This window comes from Rousettus aegyptiacus, unplaced genomic scaffold (genome assembly GCF_014176215.1).
Source record: "Rousettus aegyptiacus isolate mRouAeg1 unplaced genomic scaffold, mRouAeg1.p scaffold_m13_p_6, whole genome shotgun sequence".
Classification (NCBI taxonomy): Eukaryota; Metazoa; Chordata; class Mammalia; order Chiroptera; family Pteropodidae; genus Rousettus; species Rousettus aegyptiacus.
This window is the reverse complement of record NW_023416309.1, coordinates 49119323-49130840: the sequence shown is the minus strand read 5'-3', so window position 1 is coordinate 49130840 and position 11518 is coordinate 49119323. Positions and strand designations below refer to the sequence as shown.

Genomic DNA, 11518 nt, shown 5'->3' with positions numbered 1-11518 from the left:
CATCCACCCCACCCCGCTCCCACTCCCCCAAGCCAACCCCCGGGGCCTCGCGTCAGGCTCCCGCAGCCAATCCGGGCAAAGGCACGCCCCTAACTGGTTCCCCCACCTCTCCAACAACTCCCGCACCCCCCTCCCACCCGCAGTTCAGCTGCTCTGGGGAGTCTGGGGCAGATCGCCCGGTGAGCGCCTCTCCGGCGCCCCGGGGTGCCTGTGTGTGCGCCCCTTTCTGTACCGGCTAGTTCCTGCGCCTTGTGCCCGCAAGCTCCCTACTGCGTCCGGCGCCCATCCGCATCCTTGCCGCTCCCGAGGACCCCACTCTCTCCTGCGCGCCGCTTCCTTCTGCACCTCCTTTTTCTCCTGCGTGCGGCTCCCTCCTTTGCCCCCTGCTCCGCTGGCAGCCCCTCTGCCTCCAGTGCCCCAATTTCCTGCAGAGCGGAGCGCGCGCTTCCTTACGTGGGAAGACTTCGGTGTTCAAGCGCCAGAGAGCCTTGGACAGTCTGTCCCCCAGGGGTTAGAAGAGTTAGCCTGGGAGATTGTTTCTCGGATCCGGCAGCCTAGCGGAGTGTGTGTAAAACCCTTTCCTCGTCAAGAGGAGACTCAGCCAGCCTGTGCCCTGCCAGCTCAGGGGACCAGAAGCGGGTGTTAGTGGCTGGAGAAAACTTTCCAGCAGAGCGCCTTGCTAGAGCAAACCGCGCACCTGTCAGGAACACGTTCTGGGCGCTATTCTCGCAAGGAACTTCTGTTGTACCCGTGAAGTAATTGCAGAAGTGAAGCTAAGGTTTACGCATCCGACAGCTAATGCTGAGGACCAGTTGGAAAAACACACACTCCCTACCTACTCCCAGCTAATGAATATGTGAGTATGATGCAACAGTGTGTGTCGATACTGTAGAGAGAGTGGCTTAAGGAAGCACAAATGTTTAAACGTAGAGTAATTGACACCGCCCCGGAGAAAGAAAACCTTTAATTACATTTCAGGCTTTTCGTATTCAGTAAAAACACCTGTAGTTGTTGTGTTATTACTAACATTGTTTTATAATTTGAGCTGGATCAATACAAACAGAAAAGCACTTTAAATTTTGGCTTATGTAATGAATAGGGATTTCAGATTTGTTGGTCTGCTTGGTTTTCTCGTTTGCCTGAGTTCCCAGATTCTCAAAACTCTAGGATTAGTTTTGGAGGGATGAGAGAAGAAAATATGTAAATACTCAAGAGGATTAAAATCAAATAGCAGTTAAAATTATATCAGTGGTTTCTGAGTTGGCAAAATGAATTGGTTTGAAATTAGTGAGTCATGTGCCCAGCTGTCTGTAAATTATATGTGGGGACAAACAGACAATGCAGCGGGACTGCAAGCCCCCTCTCAAGTTAAGCCGCGATATGGTCCAAAGCTCAACCCTGAAAATTAAAAGACTTTAATTGAATCCCTGAGAAATAAACAGCTTCACGTAAGGGTGCATGAAAATGTTATATAATGCTCACACATCTTTCCGGCATCTGGACCAAACTCATTCTTACCTTGCAGAGAGATCGACTTCCACAGCAATCCAAGTCAAGAGCGGAAGCAGTGCTTATTCAGTTTATAAAATCAAGCAGTTTTCACCACCTTCTCCTACTTAAATCCAGAGGTAAATTTGCTCTAGGCCCAAGCTTGATAATCAGCGTTTCAGGGGACAGGGAGGCGGTTGGGGAAGATGATTTATTTATTCTCTCTTGCCCTGGGACTTGTCAGCCTATTTCTGCCAACTTGGAGAGGCTGAGGATGGGGAGCAAGGAAAGGAGAAAGGTTAGAACAAGGGAGAATGGGAACTGAGTTCAGAGTAATCGCAGGAGAGCCTTAGTTCCTCCCAAGTCACTGCAAACCCTTCTCCCCCCATGGCTTCTTTCTATTCCCCACTCCTCAAGGGGCAGTCTCAAAATAGCCAAGGGATTTGAAAGAGCTGAATTTGACACTGCCCAGAAAAGAGGTTCTGAGTGCTGGGCTGGGGGTGAGCTGTAGGGAATGCAGAGAGAGGAGGCTTTCTATCCGGAGCCATCTTTCTGTCAAGTGGTGTTGCTGGGATAGTGTGTGTGGCAAACTGAAGTGTCCCAGAAGGGTGAAGGGATTGCCTTTCTGTCGGCAGTAAGGCCAGAATTGGTTGTAGAGGTTTAGTGCAGAGACCCAGATGCCAATACCTTTACTATATGTATAAATATGTGTGTATTTGTGGGCTTTACATATACATACATGTATTTGCGTATATATGTATAAACATATGCCAGGTATGAGGAGTTGTCGAAAAACTCTCTTGAAACTTTTTTCCCTGCTCATTCGAGCTTCTCTGAATTTCTAGATAATAAATTCATTGAATCATAAATATTCAAAACCAGAAGGTTATTTTAATAGGAGTTCCACCAGAGGGCTGCACGCATAAGGGGATCCCAGGATTCGTGGGACTTTTCCTTCCGTGGATGGAAAAGTTTGGAATAGTCCAGATCCAACTAGAGTTAGTTCTTCTTTTACAATAAAATGTTCTCAGATCTCCTTTTATTCCTATATTTCATGACACTTTTTTAAAAGACATTTTTGAACTAATGCTTTTTGTCCTTAGGTAAGGATACAAGATCAAGAACAAAAGGTTCAATATATGCACTTATACAGGTATCACATTTTGCAAGTTCAAAACAAATAATTCCTCCATTTCTCCATGCCCACTTGCGACTGTTAAATATGAATCACGTCTAAGGAACCCACGGATTTGACAGTATTTTAGAAAAGCTCCGACAATAAATGCTGATCAACACACTTGAGAGCTCCTGGGCTTCTTTCCCAGTATTTCCTGCCTCTACCTCTACCTTTCCCATTCCACTACCGTCATTTCCTACCTGAACTTGGCATGGGCTCTCTTTGATCTCCCAGCCTCTGGTCCTCCCCGCGCCATTTAATTTGGCATACTGTAGCCAAATTAGCATTTCTAAAATGCTGCTTTGACCAAGATGCTTTTCTGTTCTGGAACCTTAACTTCTCAACTTGGCATTCGACGACCCCCACAGTCCAGCTCCAAGTAGCCTTTCCAGCACCATCTTGGGCTAGAACTCCCCATGTTACTCTGACTTGCAGCTCTGTATCCCTCCTCCTTTTTTGGATCTAAACTCTTTCCTCCTCCCCTCCCCTTTTTTGACACCTGTACTCTTACTGGGTTCCTTTCACCAAGAATCCCCTCCTCCATCTCTGTCTCGGTGGATTCAGCCTTCGAGATCTGGCTGATGATACCTTTTTTATTTCACAGTCATCTCTGCCCGCTGCTTCTAGAAGGGATTTCTCTTTCCTCTACCTACAGTATATATTCCGATAATTGAATTTCACATTTCAATTAATGATATTTTTGCTTTTTGACACCTGTCATATTGTTATTTAATGTTTATATGTTTTTCTCTTTTATTCCCATATGGATTGTAAACTCAGTGAGAGCCAGGACTATCCTGTACATTTTTATATCTCCCATCTTTACTAATATTTACTTAACATTAATCAACATTAAACTTTGATTCATAAATATTTAATGTCTAATTTATTAAAATATATTCGTATTTACTAGTATGAGAAATGATTGAGTGGTTTTATTTTTATTATTTTATTTTATTTTATTTTATTTTATTTTATTTTATTTTATTTTTTTAGGCAAGGCAACTCTTGGTTGACCTCACAGATTGCAAGGACCTTGTCAGCTTCCAATCTCTTATTTTTTAATTTTTTATGCCTACAGCACCTGGTCTTCCTAGGTGATCTCCCATCCAAATACTAACTAGGCCCTACCCTGCTGAGCTTCTGAGATCAGACAGGATCAGGCTTATTCAGGGTAGCATGGCCATAGACTGAATGGTTTTAGAATTATAATCTTTCTTCATGCTTAGAATTTACAGTAATAATTTGTATTATTGTAGCCTAGTCAATATGTTCATATAAGCATTTTAAAATGCTTTACAAATATAAGGTAGGCTCATGAGATTAATAAATTTATACTCGCTTAGCAATGAATAAAGTGGGACATAGGTAAGAGGTTTCCCAAAGGGGCCATGCAGGTTCACATCCATGAAAATCATTTGTTAATCCTCATAAATATTCAAGATGAACGACCGTTTATTTGTTATTTTTTTAGCTTTCACGCATCATACTATATGTCCAGGCTTTTCTGACCTGGGAGAATAGCTGATGACTTGGATCTGGTTTCAAGTTCTAGGTAAAGTTAGTAGGTATCCACCTCGCCTATGGTTGTAAGCCAGGAGTTTGATGAAGACATTTCCATTCTTGAGTTGACTTTCCTAGAAAATGAGATAAAAATAAAATGGGTAGCCTACCCAGACAACTGCCGGAAGGCAGGCCAAAGGAGAGCTGGGAGGAATTTCCAAGGAAAGCCCCAATAAGTGTATCAAATCAGAAAGTAAGCAAAATTTGCCTCGAAGCTGATAACCGGTGGCAGGATTTGTTAATCAGAGCTCAAGTGGCTGTTTCTGAGTTAAAGACATACAGCTTTTCATGCAAAGCAAATAGTACCGCTGAAACAGTCACTCAGAGTGAAGTAACCAAAGAACGGCCTGTACCCACAGCTGGTACTTAAGGTTATATACTGGTTTTGCAGCCGCAGTTTACACAAGGACAAGCAACTCCATCCATTATGATACGAATGAGCACAGAAGACAGTGATGTAATCACAGGTAAGTGTGGACTATTTGGAAAATTCAGAAGCTCTCCTCTCTCCCACTTGCTCCATCTTTGCCTCCTCCTCCTCTTCCTTGTGTGTTTAGCAAGTACGTTGAACAGTGCTGAAGCCAATAATAATATTTTTCAAAATTTGGATGCATTGGGAAATGTTCAGACCTGGGAGGCGGAAGATCAAGGTTTGCATCCTGGCTTTGTCGCTTTTCGGTTTGACCTTCAGCGGTGACTTCATCTTTAGCATGGACTCGCCATTTGCTCCCTCATGAGGTTGTGCCCAAATTAAATGAGATAATGCATGCGAAAGCTTCTTGAAATCTCACGTAGCACCACATACTTGTAATACATCAACTGCCGTCTCACCCAATCATCGTGCCATTTGAAACCATGAAAGGTGTCAGGATTTGATTGCATGAGAAGAGTCAATTCACTTAAATAAGCTTCTCCTTAATCAGTTTGACTCTTTTCTTTCTCACACTAGATATTAATATAACTCAGAGGCTGGGTAACAGTGAACAATCTATAAAAGCTTTGGCCTTCGGCAAATCGTTTCTTAAGAAAAATGTCTCCCACTCTTTTTTGGTGCCCTTCCTTAGTAGGTATCATATTCTTTTTATTAAAAAAATTATTTGTTTATGTGATTCTCTGAAATAAATAAATTCCTTTAAAGTATATCGGTGATGACAAAGTAGCAGCAGATAAAGGATTTTCTTCCCCTCAAGCAAACTATTTAGTGCCATGACTAGGAACTTAAAAAAACGTAACACAATATAAAACTTAAGCTGACTTTCAAAAATTCTGTTTTTATTCAGTTGTATAAAGAAAAAATAATTGATTGGTCATCAGTTGAAATCTTCCTTCAAGTGCTAAGTGGCAATAAGAGTATTATTACTACACATGAGAAGCATTTGGCTAAGAGTTGTCCCTTAGTTTGTCCAAGCCCAGAGTTTGTAATGACAACAAGCTGTGCCGATTATTGAAAACTCTACGTTTTATTGTAACAGTCTTCCTGTGTTCCAAATAAAAACAATTATCTTTTAAAAAGCTGGGGAGTTTGTAGAAACAAGAATCCCTCAAGCCCTTGTTTTAAGTTTCTAAATGGTGGGAATGATACCATTTAAACATGTTAGCTCATTTATTCTGGCCATGTAGTAGGTACTTCAAAAATCCTGTGCAATAGAGGAACCACTTGAAAGCTTACGCTCAGTGGATTCTTTACAATAAAAGAAGACATGTTTCCCATTCATCCATGGAAGATGGCATCTGGGCCATCTAACTGAATAGAATTGCCAAAAGGAACCAGTGGAAAGAGGTGATTGTCTGCTCTGCCTCTGGGTGACAGAACAAATCATTTATTATTTTTTTTTTCTTTTCACTCACTACTTTGAGAAGACCAAATGCATTTCTCTTTCCGTATGTTTTCCCACTTCTTTGTGTTGTGTAGATATCATTGGTAACTTACTCATCACTTACCTACTGTTGAAAAGCTCATCCAGGCCCACCCAATAGAGGTTTCAGAAGGGCAGAGTCTGAAGACACTGGCGAGGCAGGATTGCTGCTACTTTGGTTTTGATAACCGCAGTGGTCAGGCTTTTTGCTCTGAAAATAAATATCATACCTTTGACATGACATTTATTTTCCAGAATGTCTCAGCTTTGCAAGCTCCTGGAATGAAACCCTCCAGAGACCTTTATTAACTATGATAGCTTTCTGTTTCCAGAACGTTATCCCTTAATTAAATGTTAAGGGGGCAACGACCTTCTTTGCGGACTTTTTTCGAACATAAATTACTTTTCACACTGCTGAAGTGGTCGTGTTTTCCTTCCCATTTTAATATGAAGAAACAGAGCATAAAAAGAGAGATGTGATTAAGGTTTCAAGGAACGGGAGTTCTTTACTCTCCTGCCTCTTGAGCTAATCTTTAATTACTTGAGCCTCATCCTTAACGGAATTTGGCCCACCTATTACTACTCGCCAGCATAATTTAATTTATGATATATTTGGGGGCTTGGGGCAGCTCATGGAGTAATTTTCTAAGTAACTATCTCTGAACAAGTGAAGTTTATTTGTATTTTTTCTATCGTGCAAAGTTTATTTTAATTTTTTAAGTGATATAAATAGGATAGAGCTAGAGTAATAATAATATTTATCCACATAAATGAAATTCTCATTGTTAGTACATTTCTGTGTGAATATCCAAAAGTGCCACATAAATCTAACTTTGAAGACAAAAGAATACCGAAGAAAAGCCAAGCAATTAAGTAATTTGGTTTTTTGTTTTGTTTTTTTTTTTTTAATCTCTGACTGGAAAAATATTTCGCAGAAGACTCTTACTGAAAATCAAAGCCCTAAAAGTTGCGACAAGCTTGAAGATTTTATTTAACAGCCAAAATGAAGCTGTTTGGGGGTCTGGAGCAGAAAACTAAAAGTGAGCTCAACTTGCTCACTTTTATCATTGCCACACCCTAACTAGTGTTTTTCCAGACCAGGTAATTAAGTCATATACATAGTAAGCTTTGAGGCTCTCTGAAAAGCCTGCAAAATGCACTAAAATGGTATTGGTATAGTTCTGAAAATATATTTTTTTCTTATTCTGAAAAATGTCTAAAGTGGTGATCTTACTGTGACTTGTCACCATTTCCATCCCACGCCCTATCTTTTCTCTCTCCTGCTGCCAAGCACTCTGTAAGCAGGCATTTTTGGCCTCCCCCTGCACCCCGCCCCCGGCCATTATTGATTAATAGAGGTTACATGCCTTTTCATAGCTCTGTCTTGAGGATAATGATCTTGGTTTAAAAAATTCTCACACATATATACTCACATGTATAGCTTTCATAAGTACTCATCTGGGAGAGGACTTAGAATAAAAGTAATTTATTAAGAAACTTAAAAACCCATAATAGATCTTGAAAAAATAATAATTGAGATTTTATAGCACAGCAGGATTGATGGGAGATTTTGAAAATATCCCTGTCCTATGTATTTCTGTCTTCGATGTTTTCTATTACAAAATTCCAAATTATGGCAAAAGATTATACTAATTTTAGTAATTAGTTTTGACATTTACCTCTATATGTCATAATGATTAAGAATGCAGGCTCTGGAGTCAGACTGCCTGGGTTGAAATCCAGGTTCTGCCAGTTAGAAGCTAGATGACTCACTGAGAACAAGTTGTTTGAACACTTCGGCCTCCATTTCATCATCCTTTAAAAGAAATAGTGATGCATCCTTTAACGATGAGGATGCGTTCTGAGAAATGCATAGTTAGGCGACTTCATCGTTGTGCGAACATCATAGAATGTACTTACACCTAAATAGCATAGCCTAATACTGTATCGTACACGCTACACTTTTGTAGGACTGGCAGCGCGCAGTAGGTTTACACCAGCCTCATCGCGAACACGTGGGTAATGCCTTGCGCTATGACGTTGCAACAGCTGTGACATCACTAAGCAATAGGAATTTTTTAGCTCCATTATACAGTAGATCCTCGAATGATGTTGTTTCATTCGATGTTATTTATAACATTAACGAGAAAGTAAAAACAGATTCTCTGCAGGGCCACTCTCTGTGTGGAGCAGGCATGCTCTCCCCACGGCGGTGTGGGTTTCCTCCCACATCCCGAAGATGTGCAGGTGAGGTGAGTCAGAGGGTCAGAACTGTCCCAGGGTGAGTGAGTGTGGGAGTGAGTGTAAGCGTACTCTGTGAGGGAAGGGCAGCCTGTCCAGGGTGGGTTCCCGCTTTGTGCCCCGAGTTGCCGGGACAGGCTCCAGCCACCCAGGACCCTGAACTGGAATCGACAGGTTGGAAAATCATTATCTTACTTTTTATTAATCTTTCTTAATTGTATGTATAGCTCACATTTATTTCAGTGTTTAATATTAGAAGTGTTTTGGCTCTTTATTTAGAAGTCTAATGGTGTTTCTGTGACCAGAAATATGCTGTAGGAACTTAACTCTTGTCTGTGTCAGTTAGTGTATGGCAAAATTGGTTTCATTATCCATCATTTCACTTACAGCTGAAATTTCCAAGATCCTATCAACGGCACGGAGGCCTAATTTTATGGGGCCACCTTGTGTATGCAGGCCACTGATGACCAGAGTGTCGTTATCAGGAGCATGACCATGATAATCCTAACTACCTTAGAGATAACAATAAGGCATATGATGCATTTGGCACAGTGGTTGGCTCATCGTAAGTACTTAATAAACATTAGCCTTTCTTCTGTTTTTTTTCCCCCCCTCCTCTCTCTCCCTTTGTCTCTCCGCTTTTACCACCACCACCAGATGGGGGCATAAAGAGGAAAAAACTCTTCACGCCCTACAAAACCAAGCGCGGCAAAGGAGCCAGCTTCCAATCAGCGGAAATTGAACAATTGAATGAATGTTCTTTAAAAGTGAGAGGATGTAGTAAAGAATCTAATTTGGTAAGTTCTTTTTTGATTTCAAAGACGAGTTTATTCTTTGTGGTCGCTTAATCTGATTATTGTTCCATTTGGGGAATTAGAATTTCCAAACTAACTTTACATCATGGAAAGGTCATTCCAGAGCATTCTACCCTATGGTATAACCATATTCCAAATAAATGAAACAACAGTGACAAAACAAAGCCCCACTGGACTCTTAATAGAGAAGCTTCTTTCCGAGCTATAATTGATTCAAGCTGCTGCTTTTTATGGTATAAATTCATAACATCTCAAGAAGGCCAGAAGATTCTCTGGTGGCCTGCTTTGTGTCAATGGAGCACAGCACCGAAGTTATCCCGAGTTCAAGAGCCTGACCAAGAGAGAGAGGAAAGACGTAGACAACAAAAGAAGTTTTTCCAAGTCCATGCGGTTTACTCCCTAAGAGAGTCTTTCAGACCCTAACTCGGAACTGTTAATTTTACTTCAGAAACAGTTTCAATGTCTCGTTTGTCCTGTTTCCGTTCCTTCATTACAAATTAGGAGATGCAGATTAAAGCGAAGGGATGAGGATGATACAGCGGGCAGAGGGGGCGTCTGGGAGCTTTACCTTAGAAGAGAAGACAGGGAAACTGGTGATGCCATTTACTGCAGAGAAGAAGTGTTCTGTACCTCCCAGTGCCTGATTATGCTATGTCACTCAGGTTTCGATTATGATCCCTGGTCCTCCGCTTAAGAATACAGCGTGTGCCTTTTAGAAACATTTTTATTAAAAAAAAAAAAAAATGGTAGCATGAAAATCTGGGGACTTGTTTTCCAGGACACTTTCATTATTAGAAAGTAGATTCATGTGGACTATTCATTCCCCAACAGTGCTGGATTAGTTGGTTCTTCTAGGTCTGTGAGTGAAGGATCTGTTCTAACCATCTCTCCTGGGCTTGCAGATGGGCATCTTTCCCTCCATTCATACCTATTTGTGTGTCCAAATTTCTCCTTTTTTATAAGGACACCAGTCATATTGGATCAGGATCTGCTTTAATGACCTCATTTTGTCTTTTTTTTTTAAATGTGGTATGTAGGGTAGATTTTATTTATTTATTTTTCAATTAGAGTTGACATTTGATATTATTTCAGATTAGTTTCAGGTGTACAGCACAGTGGTTAGACATTTATATAATTTATGAAGTGGTCGCCCGATTAGTCTAGTACCCACCTGGCACTACATATAGTTATTATTAAATATTATTGTGACCTCATTTTATCTTGATTGCTTTTGTAAAGACTGTCTCCAAATGAGGTCACATTCTGAGGTAATGGAAGTTAGGACGCCAACAAATATTTTTGATAGAGACACATTTTAACCCAAAATAAAGTGTTATTCTATGTAAGAAAGCTTGCCATCTTATGATGCACATTCTTTTGTGACCTGTAACTCATACATGCTATATTTGTAATAAGTCTTCCAGGACAGAGGGCAAGCATTACAGCTTGGCATATCTCACCCTACAGATGGCTCCCCAAATAAATGGCATCCAGACCTCAGTGAGAACAATCAAGTTTGTTGTAGGGTTGTAGTCTGTCACAAAGTTGTGAATGCCACAGGCTGATTGTGGTCAGATTAAGTTCCCACGTGTGCTGAATAAGTGACCCGGGTCTTAGCATGGGGTGGAGTGTGTATCTCTGTTATGTATGTGCTTACGACAGGGGTAAATATGCTGCTTTTTTGTAGCTTTCATTACAGACCAAGACACTCAACAGTTTTCTTGCAAATGGAATGGAAAGATTCAGGTTCACTTTAGTAATTCAAATGCAAGGAGAAGTATCTGCCAATCCACCTGATTTTTATATACACCACTTTTCAGCAGGTTGTTTTAAAATTGTGCAGACATACTCGGAGTGGCTCTCCACTGCTGCAATATGCTTGTTATTTTTCCTGAGCTAGAATTAGTGTAACAGACAGCAAATAACTGTGTAGGAGAGGTACAACAAACCTTTATGATTGAAGAACAAAGCTGGCCTTTGAGGAAAGAGAAAACCGGGCACTCACTCTTATAGAATCTGTTGAAAGACAGGATTTTTATGACCTTGAAGTAATGATTTTGATTGAGACGGTAATTTAGATGCTAAAATATCGGTTAGTAGTGGTTTGACTAAAATCACTCTCTTTAATATATTGGTTTATATTTATTCCGGGGTCTGAAGCTCATGAACAGCCTAGTTTCGTAGTCTACTTGTCCTTTGCTGATTCTGATGACTCAGCTAATAATATTTTAACCTATACGTGGTCATGGACCAAATGAACCTGACGTTTATGCCGGAACACAACAAAACAAAAAAAAATCCCACCTGATAAAGATCCAAGAACTCAATCTGGTGAACTGTATTGCCATTTGATATTAAGAATGGCTCACAAACGTCCT

General features: G+C 40.7%; 1 long non-coding RNA gene and 1 pseudogene across 6 annotated transcripts in view; one reads left to right on the top strand and one right to left on the bottom strand.

The window, feature by feature from the left end:
• The first annotated feature begins 20 nt into the window (after positions 1 to 20).
• Positions 21 to 11518, top strand: part of LOC107511713 — a 36596-nt gene continuing 25098 nt past the window's right edge. The window contains exons 1-5 of one of the 6 annotated variants that reach the window (XR_001597131.2): positions 21 to 856; positions 1526 to 1628; positions 4620 to 4695; positions 7023 to 7185; positions 8983 to 9122. This is a non-coding gene — a long non-coding RNA (uncharacterized LOC107511713). Of the gene's footprint in view, positions 857 to 1525; positions 1629 to 4619; positions 4696 to 7019; positions 7186 to 8982; positions 9123 to 9641; positions 10140 to 11518 lie in introns of those variants that run through there. The other 5 variants (XR_001597127.2, XR_001597129.2, XR_001597130.2 and 2 more) reach the window with 5 other exon arrangements.
• On the bottom strand, positions 3738 to 3856 carry LOC118604715 (annotated as a pseudogene).